We start from the raw sequence: 5,553 nt of genomic DNA, 5'->3' as shown, positions 1-5,553 counted from the left end.
TGTCATTGCTGTATTCTTAGATTTTTATAACAATGTTTATCACCTCACCAGGGAAAGGTTATTCTAATTGCAGTTAGTTACATTTGTGTAAGATTTTTGTCATTGAATGTTCACACAGTACAAAGTGTCTTTAGACAATGTGATTGATTTGGTAGACATTCTCTCTCTTTCCCACTGAGGAGCCCAGAAGAGCTGGAGGCATCATGATTTTCATCCAGGTGAGCTCACCTGGGCTTCTTTACCTGCTCTCTTAGGGCAGCCAGAGAGAAAAACCAAAAGTGCAAGGACTTTTCAAGCTCCTTTTGTTCCACATTTGCTAATGTCCAGTTGGCCAAAGCAAGTCACGTGTCAAGCCCACATCAGTTTGGGGGAGTAACACATAAGGGCATGTGATTTGGGGGCTATTACTATAACAACTGACCACATACATGAAACTCCACACATAACCTGAAAAATTCCAAAGAAGCTACTTTTCATTAAAACTGTGTCTCATTTCTGACCTGGTCACTGAGTTATTATCTTTTTATTAAAGCTTCTAATTATCTCATGAATAACATGATCATTTTACACTTGGGAGTTTACTTTGGTTGAAGGTACTCATTTATTAAATGTAAAAATTTAATGTTAACATTAACATTATACCAAAAAAATAAAAAGAGGAGTTGGAGGAAATTCATTTCAGCTTAGTGCACAGGCCTGTTTCGTCTCAAGGGTCCCGTTCCCTTTACTGGGTGATTAGTTCAAGAGAAAATAGGGGGGTACAGCTTGGGCCAATGAGACAGAAGAATTTACTGGAGGTGAGACAGGCCTGGGTCCTGGGACCCTTTGTTGCAGTGCTGCAATGCTTATACCTGGACACACCTTTTCTTGAGCAACAAAATACAAAGAAACTATATGGGACTAAAATGAACTGTGTGTACAGTCAGTTGGGACAAATTCTGGACAAAAGCTGCAAAAAGATTTTAAAAAACCCAACTGCAACTTTTAAAGAGCCTGGAGCAAAAGAAGGAGGTTGTGAGCAAAAGCAGGGTACTGGGCATGCCCGCTGCACACACCACCACCTAAGCCACCCCTCTGGCCAACCTCTGGACATACCCCTACCCTCACTCCATATAAGGAACAAGTCCCCCCCACCCCTCAGGGAGCCAGCGAACAAGGGAACCTGCTGATTGTTCTCGCCCTCACCCCAACCCCTGCTGCAACAGGAGTCCCAGTTAAACCTTGCTTGAATTTCTTGTCTGGCCTCTGATCAATTTCCATTGGTTAAGGAGGCCAAGAACCCTGGTCAGTAACAGAGGCTTCCAGAAAACTCTTTCTCTCCTGAGAGCAGGCTTTCTCCCATCCTGCTTGACCTGAATGAGGAGGCACAGCCACTCTGACTGTTGCTAGACTGCCACACTGGGGGGGACCTAGCCTTGGGGTGTCCCCAACACTAGGACAGAGCAGGAGTGGGGGAAGGACTCTGGGTCTTCAGGGGTCCTGAACTGCTGGATAAACCAGTCCTGAAGCCCCTCCTTCCTGTGAACTTCCAAGGGGGAGCTAATAAGCTTCCTTGTTTTTCAAGCCATGGTCAGGTAGGGGTGTTCATATTTCACTGTGCCATTTCGAGAGCTTTCATCAGACTTCTAGCACCTGATACCTCCTATTCTCTCCACCAAAGGACTTGGTTAAGGTGTCTTTCCAGAGTCCACTCACACAGCACATATCTGAGTGCCAACTGTGTTGACTAAAACCGGATTCTTCTTTCTACAACAAACACTTGTCCTGGTCCTAACCTGTTCAAAAACTTGCAGGGGCCTCCCATGACTTTAAGAATGAAGTTCCAACTAGTGAGCCTGACATTCCAAGTCTCGTGAAACCTGGGTCAACCTTATAGTCCCAATACCCCCACCCCAAGCCCTCCATTCTAGGAGGACTCAGACCCACCCCCCTCCTGAACACCCCCATGATGCCCCCTCTTGGAGCCTTTCCTTTACATCAAAATCCTTCCAAGCTCCCAAATTGAGGATGGCAACGCCCCTTTCCACCCAATCCTGACACTGTTTCTTGTTGGGTTTTACCTTTACTTCCCCATAAGCATCATTTTTGACATTACATTCAGTCAGTTCAGTCACTCAGTCGTGTCCGACTCTTTGCGACCCCATGAACCACAGCACGCCAGGCCTCCCTGTCCATCACCAACTCCCAGAGTCCACCCAAACCCATGTCCATTGAGTCGGTGATGCCATCCAACCATCTCATCCTCTGTCGTCCCCTTCTCCTCCTGCCCTCAATCTTTCCCAGCATCAGGGTCTTTTCCAATGAGTCAGCTCTTCGCATGAGGTGGCCAAAGTATTGGAGTTTCAGCTTCAACATCAGTCCTTCCAATGAACACCCAGGACTGATCTCCTTTAAGATGGACTGGTTGGATCTCCTTGCAGTCCAAGGGACTCTCAAGAGTCTTCTCCAACACCACAGTTCAAAAGCATCAATTCTTCTGCACTCAGCTTTCTTTATAGTCCAACTCTCACATCCATACATGACCACTGAAAAACCATAGCCTTGACTAGATGGACCTTTGTTGGCAAAGTAATGTCTCTGCTTTTTAATATGCTGTCTAGGTTGGTCATAACTTTCCTTCCAAGGAGCAAGTGTCTTTTAATTTCATGGTTGTAATCACCATCTGCAGTGATTACATTACAGAATGACATTACATTCTGTATGTAAGGTACATCACATTACAGAAATGACATTACATTAAGGAATTCATATGCTCTTTCCAATATGTGGAACAAATACTTTCTTTAACACTTCATTCCTGGGTTGGCCTGCTGAGTGTATTTTAATAAGTACTTTTCACTATGACCATCTGTATGCTTGTGCAGCCATTCATTACTTCATTCATTGATCACTCCTATGAACCAGTCACTATACTAGATCCTGGGGACACGACCAGGCCCTTCCCTCTCCTAACAGTCTAAAGAGAAAGACAGTTCAGCTGCAATCCTCTAGAGGCGCTCACAGAAGAGCGGGAGCACGGTGGGAATGGGAAGGGACTAGCTCCGATTTCCCACATTAAGAAGAGAGGAAAAGCACTCTAGGCACAGAAAAGGGTGCTGCGAGTTCTGGAGCAGCAAAAGCAAAGCAAATGGAGGTTTTGAGGCACATGTGGCTAGGGTCTAGACCACAGCCCTTCTCAGGCTCAAGGGGGCAGACAAATCACCTGTGGGTTTGTTAAGACCAGATTCCAATTAGTAGATGTGGAGTGGGGCTGAGGTTCTGTGTTTCTAGCCAGTTTCCGCGAGTTGCAAGGGGCTTGTAGGACACTGGTCTAGGAGGAATAAGGCAGTTTCAGGTGGGCATCCTCTTCTGGTTTCTTTCAAAAAAGACAAGAATGCTACTTATTTAGAATTAATGTTTCCTAGAAGGAAAATGGGCTTCCCTAGTGGCTCAGATGGTAAAGAATCCGCCTGCAATATGGGAGACCTGGGCTCGATCCCTGGGTTGGGAAATTCCCCTGGAGAAGGGCATGGCAACCCACTCTAGTATTCTTGCCTGGAGAATCCCCATGGACAGAGGAGTCTGGTGGGCTACAGTCCATGGGGTCACAATGAGTTGGACATGATTGAGCAACTAAGCACACACAGAAGGAAAATAAGTGCTTCACCTGCTTATTCCGTAAGTGTAAGGATAACTTCTGCATAGCCTGGATTCTAGGACAGACCTAATCTTTAGTTTTGGCCTTTCTAGCTATCTCCTGCACCCCAGACTTCCACTGTTAACTAGGAGACCAGTCACAGGGGAAGTATCACCCACAGCAACCATGTGCTTCCCACATTCCCTTTCAGCTTCTTCACCAAGCATGTGAGGAGCCGAGCTCCAGAGACTCTGCTACTAGCCAATGATAGCGACATGCACTGTTACCTTTAACTTTCTAACAAGGGATCTCTTGATTTGATCTATACTGAATACAGTGAAGACTCTTGATTCAGGCTCTATCGACTTAAAATGGGTGATAACAGCCTTCAGCAATACGTGAACAGTAAACTTCCAGATGTTCAAGATGGTTTTAGAAAAGGCAGAGGAGCCAGAGATCAAATTGCCAACATCCGCTGGATTATCAAAAAAGCAAGAGAGTTCCAGAAAAACATCTATTTCTGCTTTATTGACTATGCCAAAGCCTTTGACTGTGGGGATCACAATAAACTGTGGAAAATTCTGAAAGAGATGGGAATACCAGACCACCTGACCTGCCTCCTAAGAAATCTTTATGCAGGTCAGGAAGCAACAGTTAGAGCTGGACATGGCACAACAGACTGGTTCCAAATAGGAAAAGGAGTATGTCAAGGCTGTATATTGTCACCCTGCTTATTTAACTTATATGCAGAGTACATCATGAGAAACGCTGGGCTGGAAGGAAGCACAATCTGGAATCAAGATTGCAGGGAGAAATATCAATAACCTCAGATATGCAGATGACACCACCCTTATGGCAGAAAGTGAAGAAGAACTAAAGAGCCTCTTGATGAAAGTGAAAGAGGAGAGTGAAAAAGTTGGCTTGAAGCTCAACATTCAGAAAACTAAGATAATGGCATCTGGTAACATCACTTCATGGCAAACAGATGGGGAAACAGTGGAAACAGTGGCTGACTTTGTTTTTCTTGGCTCCAAAATCACTGCAGATGGTGATTACAGCCATGAAATTAAAAGACGCTTATTCCTTGGAAGGAAAGTTATGACCAACCTAGACAGCATATTAAAAAGCAGAGACATTACTTTGCCAACAAAGGTCCGTCTAGTCAAGGCTATGGTTTTTTCCAGTGGTCATGTATGGATGTGAGAGTTGGACTATAAAGAAAGCTGAGTGCAGAAGAATTGATGCTTTTGAACTGTGGTGTTGGAGAAGACTCTTGAGAGTCCCTTGGACTGCAAGGAGATCCAACCAGTCCATCCTACAGGAGATCAGTCCTGGGTGTTCATTGGAAGGACTGATGTTGAAGCTGAAACTCCAATACTTTGGCCACCTCATGCGAAGAGCTGACTCATTGGAAAAGACCCTGATGCTGGGAAAGATTGAGGGCAGGAGGAGAAGGGGACGACAGAGGATGAGATGGTTGGATGGCATCACCGACTCAATGGACATGGGTTTGGGTGGACTCTGGGAGTTGGTGATGGACAGGGAGGCCTGGCGTGCTGCGGTTCATGGGGTCACAAAGAGTCGGACACGACTGAGCGACTGAACTGACTGAACTTACTTGTCTAGTCATCTCTTCCTAAACAGAACATAGTTTGATCATGAAGCTGTGATTATTAAGATGATGAAAGCATTTAAAAAGATTTCAAGTAAACTCATAAGGGTTTAGAGACACCCATTTATATAATCATTCACTTTTTCTGTATGTAATCCACTTTCTTCTGTAATTTGTTCATTTCCTTAAAAGTTCTAATAGATAACACCACTGACTGGTTTCTTGTATTGCTGTAAACAACAACAATAATAGTGACAGCAAATATTTATTGAGAGCTATAAAATTTTTCAGACATTTGTAATTAATGTGAAGAATCAAAAACTTA

The sequence above is a fragment of the Moschus berezovskii genome, chromosome 6 (genome assembly GCF_049115385.1).
Source record: "Moschus berezovskii isolate FMDL1 chromosome 6, NW_MosBer_1.0, whole genome shotgun sequence".
Lineage (NCBI taxonomy): Eukaryota > Metazoa > Chordata > Mammalia > Artiodactyla > Moschidae > Moschus > Moschus berezovskii.
This window is presented reverse-complemented; position numbering follows the sequence as displayed.